The sequence below is a fragment of the Rhyacophila brunnea genome, unplaced genomic scaffold, assembly GCF_057557595.1.
Source record: "Rhyacophila brunnea isolate RB1 unplaced genomic scaffold, BYU_Rbru_1.0 scaffold_14, whole genome shotgun sequence".
Taxonomy (NCBI): Eukaryota; Metazoa; Arthropoda; class Insecta; order Trichoptera; family Rhyacophilidae; genus Rhyacophila; species Rhyacophila brunnea.
Genome location: NW_028232796.1, coordinates 17,664,844 through 17,678,597, shown reverse-complemented (window position 1 = coordinate 17,678,597; position 13,754 = coordinate 17,664,844).

Sequence of the window (13,754 nt, the reverse complement as noted above, 5' to 3'; positions counted from 1 at the left end):
GATATTTACATTGTAAATTTATTACAATATTAATAGATACACGTTAGTGGAATAAATTAAAGATATGGCGCGAACTGCATCCTTATTTGCAATGTAGGTAGAATTAGTTTTTCATCATCATACGACACATGCGGACACGTGTGGAAACGATAGTAGAATTAGATAACAATGTTGTAAAGATAAACGCGGATTTGTAATATGTACCCTCATTATAATATAGATAAAGTTATTTTTTCAACCATATTACTTTGTAATAACCCGTTACCCAGATGCAGGATTGTTTACGAACACCGTTCTATTCTACAGCTACAGTGTTCGATAGTATGTAGATATATTGTATCTTTTTATGGGTCTAGGACGATTTGGCGCCAGAACAACTGGACGCCACGCAATTCTAAAATAAATAAACGTTTATTACTTATAAGTACTTTAAAAAATATTATATATTATTATTATTATTTATATTTAAATTATTATATTATGATTTAATTTAAGTGAAAATTTAAATGTGCACACGTAAATAATGATTTAATCGTGTATATGTTTAAGTACAACGAAAAAAGAGTTTTTTTATTTTTATATAAAGCTTTAGGCATGGTAATTCTCAATCCGCAATAAAATAAACATTATGTTAAGAGTAAAATGAATTAAAACTACTAAATAGTAAATAGAAACTGATTAAAACTCCTCGCCTACGTTCTATTTATGTGTCTATGACAGTGCGGCATCCAATTGTCCTGGGGTCCAGTTGTCCGATTCCCCTTTTTATATATCTGTTAGTCATATTAATTGAGTAGGTAGGTAGTGAAAATGTGAAAAGCGTTTAATATAATACAATTTATTTAGTAACCATTCCTATTTTTATTTCATTATATGAAAGTCGTTATAAAATTAGTACGTGTGACCTCGTCATATCACTTGATTCATATTATATCACACATGGCTTACCGCAGGAGTAAGATGAATATAAGATGTAAATCTTTGAGTTTTAACCTGCGTAGTTTTCGCATACCGTCGCGCAGTAGTTTCTTTGCATAGTAGTTTATTCAAGTTGAATAATGAGAATGGGGAAGTGTGGTATATTAATGTCAGTTTTGATACAGGCTAGTAGATCATAACCTACTTGAAGTTGGACATGTTTTTGTAAAAATATATTCGGACTATGCAAACAAATTAACAAGATCCACCCCTATCACTTCAACAACCTCTTCGCAAATATACGCATATTATAAACAAACGGTGCGAGTCGGAAGAGTGACGTCATTACAATGTTACATCAAGTCATTATTAATATAAACGTACTCCTAATATGTTAGACAATCAGTTATAAAGCTTATTTTGAATATCAGTTATAAAGAGCTTAATTGAACCACGATATAAATAAACTTGAAATGCTGTCCATTAAAAACGATAAATAATATTTCCATTCAAATATTGAATACACACAAGCAATACTTACATACTTAAAAAATGTATTTAGATAATATACCAAACCACTATGGTATTCATGAATTAATTATGTAGTCTAGTGCGACTGAAAGTTCATTGTTATTGGTCCTATACACTTCACTAACATAACAAAGGTATGAGGAAAAACTAAGGGACAGTTCAAAAAAATTGACTAGATAATAACAAGATGGGCTTAGTCACCCTAGTCCAAAAAGAATACCCACAGAAAAATGCAATATAAGATTTTTTATGCCAATAAATAATGTTAATATTTTTTTAGGTATTATATTGTTGCTCAATTATTGATACACAAGGTTTAAAAATGTACCATTCGTCACCTCGAATGCATAATTATTATCAGAGCGTTGGAGCAGAAGCACGGATCAGTGAAGCAATGGGAGCATCCAAAATTTGTAGTGCTTCACTGCTCCGGATGTTTTTTTTATTATTCAATTTTCGTCCTAAAATCCAATGAAAATATTATATTTGACACTTTGCAACACTGGAATAATTTGAAATATGGCAACGATTCCAAGTTATAAATAATCTCACTTTTTTTCAGACGATTTGCTGTTGGAAATTTTGTTTAATACATATAATTAAACAAATTAAACCTTATTTAAAAACTATTAATTTTTGTATTTTTTAACATTTGTATACATCTTCTTCTTCTTCCACGGCGCTACATCCTGGGGTGGGATTTGGCCTCCTCCACAACCGCTCTCCACTCACTCCGGTCTATCGCCACACTTCTGCTGTTACCGGGTCTTCCTATATGAAGCTAATCCACTTCTGCGGCGTCAGCCCATCTCCTTCTTGGACGGCCTCTGGGTCTCTTCCGTTGGGGACATTTGTATACATATAATACGTAATAAAACTTTTTACCCGGAGCGGAGCAACTCAAAAAAGGGTCCACTCCAACCCTCTGGTTATTATTTTTAAGTAAATCACATTGGCCGGGATCTGATTGATGCGGGTTCGTATCTACCGCAGCAGCAATATTTTTTTCTAATTTGTATATGCGGTATTCTAAATTAATTACGGGTTTATGGTTTTAAGAATTTCGAGGTTCGGTTATGAACAGATCAAAAAGTGAAGTGAATTGTGTATGAGATATTTAGTAATTTAGATACAAAATAATATATTATAACTCATTTTCAACAACATCGAATTTGCGACTCAGTGGCTTTGAGGTATTAGAATCTTTTGTAAGTATTCTAAAAGGAAAAATTTGTATATATTCTGCAAAGTTTAGAGATTGAATTTAAATATATGTGATGTTAGTATAATCGGAAAGTAGAAATCCGGGTGGCAAAGCTTTAAATCGTTTGAAAAAAAAATATGAGACTAGTAAAGAGATACAAAAACTATGAACATTTATAATTATTATTGACGTCAATTCAGATGAATAACCCTCATAAAGAAGGACATATTCTCCAATATTATGTTTAAATACACATAATTTAGGTACAATATAATATTATGATGATCGATATGATTTACGCCCAGCGACGTGAACCATTGATAAGTATTTTCTCTACGACAGATCCTGGGGTAAAATGCCATAAACATACCACTTATTTGTTTACTTCAAGGCAGAATTTGACAATACGCAAAAACTGTATAAAGCATTGTATAAAATGAATATCCCAATAAGCTCTATATGGAAAAGAAAGAAATAGCTGTCTAGGAAATGGGACTCCAAATCAATCAACGGTCAATGAACCATAAATAAAATACAATATGCATATTGAGTAAGGGTCCACCAAGCTAACCAACCACTCATAAATAATGACTACGAATTTTCAAAAGTTTACGAACAGCCAATAAGTTAGTAGAATGATTACTTTGGCAAACAAATCCTACTAAGTTTTCTCTGAATAAAAACCAAAGAAAAGTTATACAAAACCCTAAAACCCTCGTCAGGTCCATATTGACCTATGGATCGGAATGCAGGGTTTTAAAGAAAGATACTGATAAGGTTTTTGGAGCAGTATCCAATGTAAATGGCATGTGGGGAGGAAGGTATAACCACGAACTGTGCCCTATTTAAAAAAAAAACGTAAAGTATTTGTTCACGCATTTTATTCATCTGTGCGGCGCCTACATGTCTGTCATCCAGTTGGTGTCGTCCAGCCAATGTTGTCCGGTGCACACAACCGTAGTATTCTCCCTGAGGTGATATCAGTAACTATGCATAATTTAATATTAGGTCGGTTGACTAGAAAAATTCCTAGATTGGTCTCAGCCCATCAATCCAACCCTGTAGTGTGGTGTCAAATCTTTCAATTTGAATCAGTATACGTGTATTATGTATATCATCTTCAATTATAAATTAGATCATTTGCATAATGCTACATAAATTGAAAACCTTATCTTACCTTATTACGCTGTTCAAATAATGAAACATAACGTTACAATTTATTCAAAACTGTCATCCGAAAATCCTTATTAACAATAACGCACGCCTTTGTTATATATATAATTCGTTATAAATATATAATTTTCTTTATAACGTCGTGTACTTTTAAAACTTTTATTGACGTATATATTATACGTAGGTATATAATAGGGATTTTAATCCCGAATAATATTTTCAACCCCCGGATCTCGCTATTAGTAAAAATATGACATTTTGTCATTTTTTAACGTACATCGGTACACGTAGAGGGATTACCTCATCGCTCGCTCTGACCTCAGTTTGACAGTCAGACTTTTGTGATACTCAAATTTGTTCACAGTGCTTCATACGTTGACTAAAGCAGTAAAGATTCATCGTTTCAATAATATATACATTCGTTGATAAATGTGAGTATTTTACAACCTAAAATACCAATTACACGCAACGATTCAGCGCATCTATTCTATATAAGACTGCCATTTGCAGTTTGTAATTGTTACACTAAGTGCTATGTTTTAACAGCACCTCTCTTGGCTGTAAATTGTAGAGCGAGATAGACAGTTTTGACTGTTTAGACGGCTAAATTATTGTAATTGTTACAATAAGTGCTAATACTTCGATACAAAAATGAAAAACTTTCCTCGATAGTTGCCGATAGCGGCCAATAGCAGTATTGTGTATATCGTCTCTGTTCGACTTTGAAGTTGTTAAAATGTTTCAAATGGTCTATCATGTGAGTTTATTAAGTAATCGTAATAAGGATGACCTTAAAATAAAGACTGTTTATTTATTAAGAAGGTTTCCAGACGTTAAAGTTTGAAATAAGGAACATTTTGGTATAACAAACTCAATACTTATGTCATTTTTTCGAATTAGTGTCTGCCAGAACAGTAACGATATAGTAGATGCGAACGTATTAATTCGATCGTCTCGACGCTTTTTTTGATTGGTTTATTACATACGTTGTAGTTTTAGTGTTAAAAAGTTAACCAACAATACTCATATATTGGTCGACTTGGTTAGTTAAGTTAAATAATTATGACTTTATGCTTGCTTATTTGGTTTTATAAGCAAACGTCAATCTGACAACATTGACAGAAGATAATGTCTTCAAGAAATTTTTCATCTCAATGCATGCATCTTGGTAAAATAGATGAAGAAGTATTTCTACTCCGCCTTTGACTCCACGAAAATATAAATTATATTTCTCCATTGGACTAGACGGTCGGCGTGAGTTCTCGAGTCTATTTATCTATTTATTTCTTTAGTTAAAATAATTCACTATTTATCACAACAATAGTCTCCCGGTACTCTGGATCCCGTCATTACAAACCCTAGTAGATAGAAATATGTGTAATATATTAATATATAAATAAAAAGGCACTTGTAGTACATACAATAGTAGGTGTGTAACATATAATATATGATGGTAGAGCTTTCCCTTTAAGCAGTGAGTGCCGACTAATCAATAATCGGTTCAGGGGCAACCACAAATATCGCCCGTGAAAATTTTACCGAGGCCGAATGGAAAGACATTAGGAATTACTCAATTTCAGCACGTTGAGCTAGCATTAAACTATTATATTATGTGCATCATATTCAACTTTATTTAATTTTAATTATCTAGCTATTAAATCTTTTCAAGAGATTAGTCGTTTGCTTGGTGGTAAATAGGTTTATCATTTAGTATTAAGCATATATAAAAATTGTTATTTTTTTTATTATTATTAAATAATAATGGGCATAATACCGAGGTATGACCCCATGAAACACATAACGTTATATATGACAAAGGTTTTGCTTATATGTAATTAATGTAATGTTATAATAATTATCGTTAACACAGTATGATAAGGGTAGAAAAGAGCTATGTAATGTGAGAAAGAGAAAGTGGGTAAAAGGTTATAAATGTGTAAAGGGGGATGAGAATTTTTATTGGAAAAATCGTGAGGAGTGAAGATAAGTTTAAAAAAAATACGATAATGCTGTAAATATTTATATTTATGTATAGGTACTACATTAAAATATTAATTTTTAAATATAATTAATTCGTTTGCTAAAGAATATTGAAATTACTTTTTTTAAAGGTCAATTTACAATGGCGGATTCTCACATTTACCGTTTGCCTCGATCATCCCTTGTCATCTTGGGCGATCGCCCGATCGTGCAATGTCGCCTTGGATCATTAAATGGAGTTGTGGCCAAAATAGAATTGATTCCTTTTAATTTTTGGCTCATGGCTTAATCGACAATCGGTAGGACGCTCGGAGTAGATGGTAGGCGTGAGAATCTACAAGTGTAATTTGGCCATTACAAAGTTATTGTCATTATCGATTAAATAGTATATAATAGTATCACATAATATGTAAAAGACGCGTCGTTAAAATTATGTGGTAAATAACAAGTAGTAATTAACTCATATATATATATATATATATATATTTATCGACAAGTTTTTCATGTGTTACATATTTATAGTAAATAAGTTGTGTATTCATAAATTTTGGATGACGCAGAGTAGAACTGCGAGTTATATTATTATGTCTCTGAGAACGTTAAAGGTGACAATGGGTTACACTCAAAGTCTCTGTAAAAAATAGGAACATATTGAATCATGACAACAGAACATATTATTAGAGGGCCTAGGACGATTTGGCGCCGGGACAACTGGATGCCACGCAATTCGAAAATAAATAGACGTTAGTTACTTATGGGTACTTTAAAAAAATATTTAATGGTATTATTTATATTTAAATTATTACATTATGAATTAACATAAGTGAGAATTTAAATTTGCACTTGTAAATAATTATTTAATCGTGCATATGTTTAAGTACAACAAAAAAAGAGTTTTTATATTTTTATATAAAGCCTTAGGCGTGGTAATTCTTAATCCGTAATAAATAAAACATTACGTTAAGAGTAAAATGAATTAAAACTACTAAGTAGTAGATAGAAACTGATTAACGTGTTAAAATTATACGTTCTTTTTACGTGTCTACGACAGTGCGGCGTCCAATTGTCCTGGCGTCCAGTTGTCCCGTTCCCTATTATTATCATCTATATAAATATTTTTTATTTAGCTATGAGAAAAACCTACGTATTTTTTATTATTGTTTAGGTATTATAATATATGTTATATTTATAACATAGCTAAGCTAAGTAAAAATAATATTATTATCTCATTTTATTTCTACAGTTCTTAAAACAGACTGTGTAAATAGGTTTTCTTTTTTTTTTACAGATAATCATTTATTGAGATGTTACAATTACTGTTTTTACCATTATCGCTCACTTTATACGACAAACAAAAATAGAAAGCTCAGTTCGAGCATCGAGACTTTTTACGTAATATTTCCAAGCGCGAATTTCAAAATACTAACCGAGAGCTTTTGGGCTTTTCCATTTTTATTTATACCCAGCCATTTGTTGCAGGGTTGTTCTTACGGATAGTCTAGCATTATTTGCACAAGCCCAGAAGCAGGCTTTCGGTACTGCAATGCAGTATAAAATTACTGTAATAGTAAAGATAATGTGAATTCTACGGAATAATATAAAACATTTAAAATGAAAATATATATCATTTAATTGTACACATTTTCTCGCTGTTCTTTAGTTTTACTCTTTTATTTTAACTATATATTGAATCCCCATGCAATCTATGATTTTAATAGAGTCAATAATTTATATGTATTATCAAACAGGATTTTTTTGACTGAATGGTCAATATTATATGACTATTAAAAGTCAGCTTTCCCAATTTCATCCCTTTATTCAGTTGGGTAAAATTTTTAGCTCTGTAGCAATATTGCAGACGCACTATAATATGCTTTAAAACAATGAAAACGCTTTCATATGCGTTCATTGTTCCATTTTATTGAACATATATATCAGTTTTGCAATTTTATGTGTCACATTGTTATATTAAATCGTATTGTGATTGAATTATAAAGTATTGATGTATTTATAACATGAAGAAAATTATTATATTGCCGTATTTTATTGCAAAACAGACATTATAGGTAATATTATTATAATATATAATATCATCAATTATTAGTAAAGTTATTCCAGGAAAATAATTACTATGATTAGTAGGTACACTATACGGTAAATAGATTGATCTGACTACTCGATATATTGGGAAATTTTATATTAAAAGTATTTTTAGCATCATTATAAACTGGGCCGGTTCTAGCAAGTGCGAGGCCCGATTGGAGTACATGCACGAGGCTCCTAGATATGGGCTACGATTATTATTTTCTACTCCAAAAACGCCGCCCTTCCACCATGATTTGCTATCAGTGGAATCATTTAGATCAACAAATAAATACCGATTTCACAACAATTTACAGGACATTTTGATAATACCTACCTGTATCGAAATTACTTACCTACCTAATCAAGGTGATATTTTTCTTGGTTACATGTAAATTGTACGTAAAACATTTCGCCGTGGCACAGTTCGCCGTGAACTTTTTTATCGGAAAGAGATGACCGTATGTATACTATACGGTCTCCAATTTTATTAGATTCAATATGAACATTAATTCAATTTTCATAGCTGATTTTGGAAAAAATCATGAATTCAAGAATGAAAACCTAACCTATCTTAACAAACAATCCAGTATATCGGCTATTTAAAAAAATACTGCTGGCTTCCTGTAAAGTTTAAACCGACAAGAACCGTGTTTAATTTAGACATGAATTTTATGTCAAAACTATACGACCCAAAAAGCCACACGTTTTAAAAGTACCTGTATTTAAATATTATTGATGGTTATTTAAAACCAATTTTAATGTGTCGTTTTATAATTTTTTCGTTTATTTTTTTTCTAACGCCCGAATTCACATAGAGCGCGAGGCCCGATTGGGTCGAAACAATCTAATAGCCCTAAGATCGGGCCTGATCATAAAATGTGAATCAGTTAAGGGAGCCTGCTTCAAGTTACGTTTTCGAGAAAGTTGATAAATTCATCTGGGAGCATTGGCTTCGAATTCGAGAAAGTTTTCGAATTCATCTGGGTTTACACATCACTTCTCAAAACAGATTCAGCCAAAAATTTAATAGAAGAATAATTATACTACGAGTAGCAAACAAAACTTGGTACGAGTTACCAAAATATTTCATAACGAGAGTCATATAAAATAAAACTATAATACTATACAAAGTTCCCACCAGGCTCATACTGACAATATTATATAAGTTGGAAAACTGGGTCGTATTAAAGGAGAGAGGAATCGAGATATCTTTCAACGTGTCCAGAAATTTGTACGTATGTATTTGGTCGCAAGCTGTTGTTTCGGAAATAGATGGCCGTATATTATTGAGATCAATTTCATGTCTGAATCATGTCCGGGGACATAATATTATGTACCTATATAATATATATCATACTTTGGAAAACTGCTTCAGTGACTCATTTTGATTTTTAGAAAAATGCAGTATATCGAAATAGAATTACAACTGGAAATTTTCATATGTATTCTTTTTAAATTATAAGAATTCATAGCAATTGCAAAATATTTTTATACCTAGTGGTTTAATTGATAGCCGAAAATTAATTCTTGTATTGTGACGCATTGACATAATATATGGCAATCATAAATAAGATTTCAGTCTGTTTTGACATAATTTGGTAATATTGTATGTGCGACATTGTGTTGTTTAAGATTGTTTATAATTATTAATCTAAATATTCTAAATTATAATTGTTTTTTTAAATACTATTGGCAACAAATCTCAGGACAAATTTATAATATTTCAAAAATGTGGTGTACCTACATTTAGTATGGAAGAATATAAAATAGAAACGTTAGAAAAGATTAGTGTTAATAATTTATTTTCCAACTTTAATGTAGGTATTATTATTAATATTTATTTTTAGTCCTTTTCAATAGGTAGTAAAAGAGTTTCTTCTACGCTTTTGAGTAGATCCATGTAAAATGATGCAAAAAACTAAAAAAATACTTTATGTTGCAGTGGTGAAGGGTGGAGGTAGGCTGCTAAGGTTTGACATAAATAGTTTACACTACACTTTGTCAGTCAAACATATTTGTTTTCATTGCATTAAGACTACAGTGTGTACATAGTATTTGTAAGTTTTTAAAATTAAACTAAGCCCTGCCTAATCAAAGCCGCCATAGTAGGTATATTATTGTCAAAAATTATTCATTTATTTATAAAATATGTAATATTATGCCATTAAACCATACACAATTTTAGATATTTTATTGATAGAAGAATATTATTTATCGATTACGGTTTGCCTAGGTAGGGCTTAATGAATTAAAAAAAACAAACCGACACCATCCGTAATATGTATTCTTTATTCTTCAACGGAAACGAATAAGTATGACCGGAAAAGTGTGCACTATTTTTGTCGACACGCCCATACCATATCTAAACCATTATGGTTTGGTGAGGCAGGGTTTAATTGAATTTTAAAAACTAACCAGCACCAACTACAAATTATATTCTTAGTTCAATGAAAACAAATAAGTATGACTGATAAAGTACCCTCCAAACCTTTGCCATTGTTATGTTGACGATTTTATTATTTTATGACATTTTCATTAGTTAAATTGATAAAAAATACACAAATTTTTGCGCGCGAAAAGACGAAATATTTTCGCGTTTCCCATATCCAGTATTTTTAATATGAATATTATGTGGGTGTTTCAGACATTTTATTTTAAGCCAGCAGATATGTTTGGGTAACAGACGCGCTGGATTTTAATAAAAAAGTTGGGAAACGGTTTAATAAAACAAAATTATTTTTATGAAAAACATATGCGGGATTATTTGTATTTAAATTGTAAGTAAATAAATAAGCACGCATTCGCACGGCACTAATAAGTTTTAATCATTGTATAAAGATGGATTACAAAGTAAAGTACACAATTTGTAAACACGTATATTGTAATGCGTATTTTTTTATGTACAATACATTTTTTGGCATGACCTACCTTGAAAATTCGTAAGGCGGCGGGTGTGACAATTTTTGTCCACAACTAAGTCGGCTCGCACATTGGAACTCGTTTCGCCTAAAAACGTGTCGAATACGTCGATGTGACGTCATCGTTATTTAACGAAACAACATAACACGTGTTGCCAAATGGAGCTTCGCAAAACAGTTGCATTCGATCGATCTGCGAAGCTCCATTTGGCAACACGTGTTATGTTGTTTCGTTAAATGACGATGACGTCACATCGACGTATTCGATGCGTTTTTAGGCGAGACGAGTTCCAATGTGCAAGCCGACTATCATCCTTCTCGGGCTCCGAGTCGGAGGGTCGAAGTCACAAAGAAACACATGCGAATTGGTCATTCCTATACCGGCTCGCCGATCGCCGCATTGAAATATCAATACGTTTCGAAGGCTACGCGCGACTGTCGCTAGATAGATGTGCGAGGTTGTGTCATGCAACACTGGCCGCCTGTTTTCGGAAAATTTGATTTATGGCGGTAAGGCACACGAGGCGAGTTGTGATGTGCGAGCCGGCTAATGTGCGTGGTGACTGGGAGGTTGATCACCTTTAGCGAGATCCGTCAGTCGCCCTTGTAACGTTTTCATGGTGACATTATTAATGAAATTGTGTACGATTGTGAGCCTACATATGAACATCAATTGGTCAGTTTATCTCGTGTTATTTCGCTAAACGGATTGCACAAAACGAATCCTGATTTATAAATTGTATCATTAATGAGATCAAGCTTTTTTGCTATCAATGATGAGTTTCGTCGTTTCATGAAACATTGGAATCTAAGGATTTGGATTAAATCGTTAACACTGACTAGACTGAATTACGAAGAACGCGTATATTTAAACGGCTACAAATGTGTGACTCAATTCAGACGTGAAAAAGTTCAAGCAGGTGGGGGTTGCTATTTACGACAGGGGTGACTTGATTTAGAATGTAAACAATAAATGCTACGTGAAATTTTTATGATTGTCTAACCTTATTTTTTAAAACAAAAAAACGTATTCTATGCATGAAGCTTTTTTAAAAACTATAAGGAAGTGAATTTTTGTATATGTACCAGAACCTCATTTTATTAACAAAGGATAAATGGCATTTAAATTTGAACTTGGAGCATCTTAGAAAGAATTTTCTAAAACCCCAGTTATGAATCCTGTGTATTAGAATTACGGATTTTATTTCCAAGATTATTTTAACCATTTTTTAGTTGGTGCTTTTTAGGAATCGACAAAATTTTACAGGAGACGCTTCATTTCGTATTCTTAAATGTTATTTATTTTATTGTGAAACAAAAATAAAAATTGTGGACGTTTGTCAAATCTTGACGTACCTACTTCGAGTAACTAAAGTTTTTTGTCTATGATGCAGGTAGAATAAACCTTATGTCATAATGTCTATTGGTTTTTGTTGGATGTATTTGTTGCAGGAAATGGCAAAAATGATGTCATTCTCTGCTTTCTGGTTTAATAAATACTATGTGAAATATATTAAAAAGTAAATTACAATTTTATTGTTTAGTAGGTAATATAATATCGACTAATAAAAAGCAAAAGGATTTAACCCACAAAAATAAAATTATAGATGAGGTACAATAACGTTTTTTTATGGTTTCCAGTCAAAGTAAAATCATAGAATAGACATTAACTTGAAGTGCATGATAATTAATCATTTGATATTTTATTTTCCCAATCTATTAATTATTATGATAATAATTATTTAATTGAAAAATAAATAAAAATATTGTAAAGCTTTTTCCCCTACATCACTTTTTAAAAATACAATCTAAGCTTAGAATCATAATTCGGCATCTGCAGGTTACATACAACGTGTATTTAGTCAGTTTTGAAAAACTGAGAGTTCAATCCTTTTTCCATTCTACAATCGATATTTATATTAAAATTTATTATTCATTTAGTATACGAACTCATAAAACCTTCGAAGGCTTCTAAATACTATCCACAGAGTGTATACGCCGAAGCCACTGGGTGATAGAATGATCTGGGTAAACGAAAGAAGACTGGAAAGCGATAGGGATTCTTGGAGGCGCTGTTTAGTGTTCATACGCTCCATCAAAATACAATGTACGTTTTTTGGAAATCTGATTTACATTTGTACATTGTATTCCAAGTTTATTTTTAATTAACAAAATATTTCTTTTTAGTATTTTTAGATACGTGTTAATTACTTAAAATAAAAATGATCGTTAAAATGTATTAATTGGTGTTTTAAAATTTTATCGCAAAACAATTACGACCACCCTTGGCTAAAAGAAATACTACCAATATTTGGAATTTAAGAGAAAAGCATAAACACGTGTCCATATATAATTCAATAATATTATATCTACTATAAAACTACAATGTTTTATGTAAATGCTCAACTTTCAAGGTTTTCCAACGTTATACTATCTATCCTATCTACCTTTAAATTTTTACTGTTATTACTAAGGCGATGTCGTAAATATAAAAATATATGTTTTGAATATCGAAAAATATATATAGTATATCGATAAAATGCGAGTATTTCTCATAAGGGAAAAAAGTTTCAGAGCCTATTGCTTTTCCTGCGTAAAAATGTGAGAAGAACATAAAATATACAGGGTAGTAGTGCATAAAATTGATGGCTATATTGGCTATACGTTGAAATAAAGTAATATATTGGGAAAGGCCTTAGGAGCCGTATTAGAAGATGGCCAGTATGTCACCAATCTAGGGATAATGGAATTAAGAAATATATCCGGGCTCGCAATCCTTGTTTGAAACTCAAATTCGGTTTCAGATGGCAAAAGGGCCTATCTGTCAATTTTGCGAATATTGAGGAGAGCAAAAATAAGATTTCAATTATTTAGTAAACAAAATATTTGAGTGATATACACAATAGTAAAGTACTATGTAACCTGGTTGGGTATTGTATCTTTAG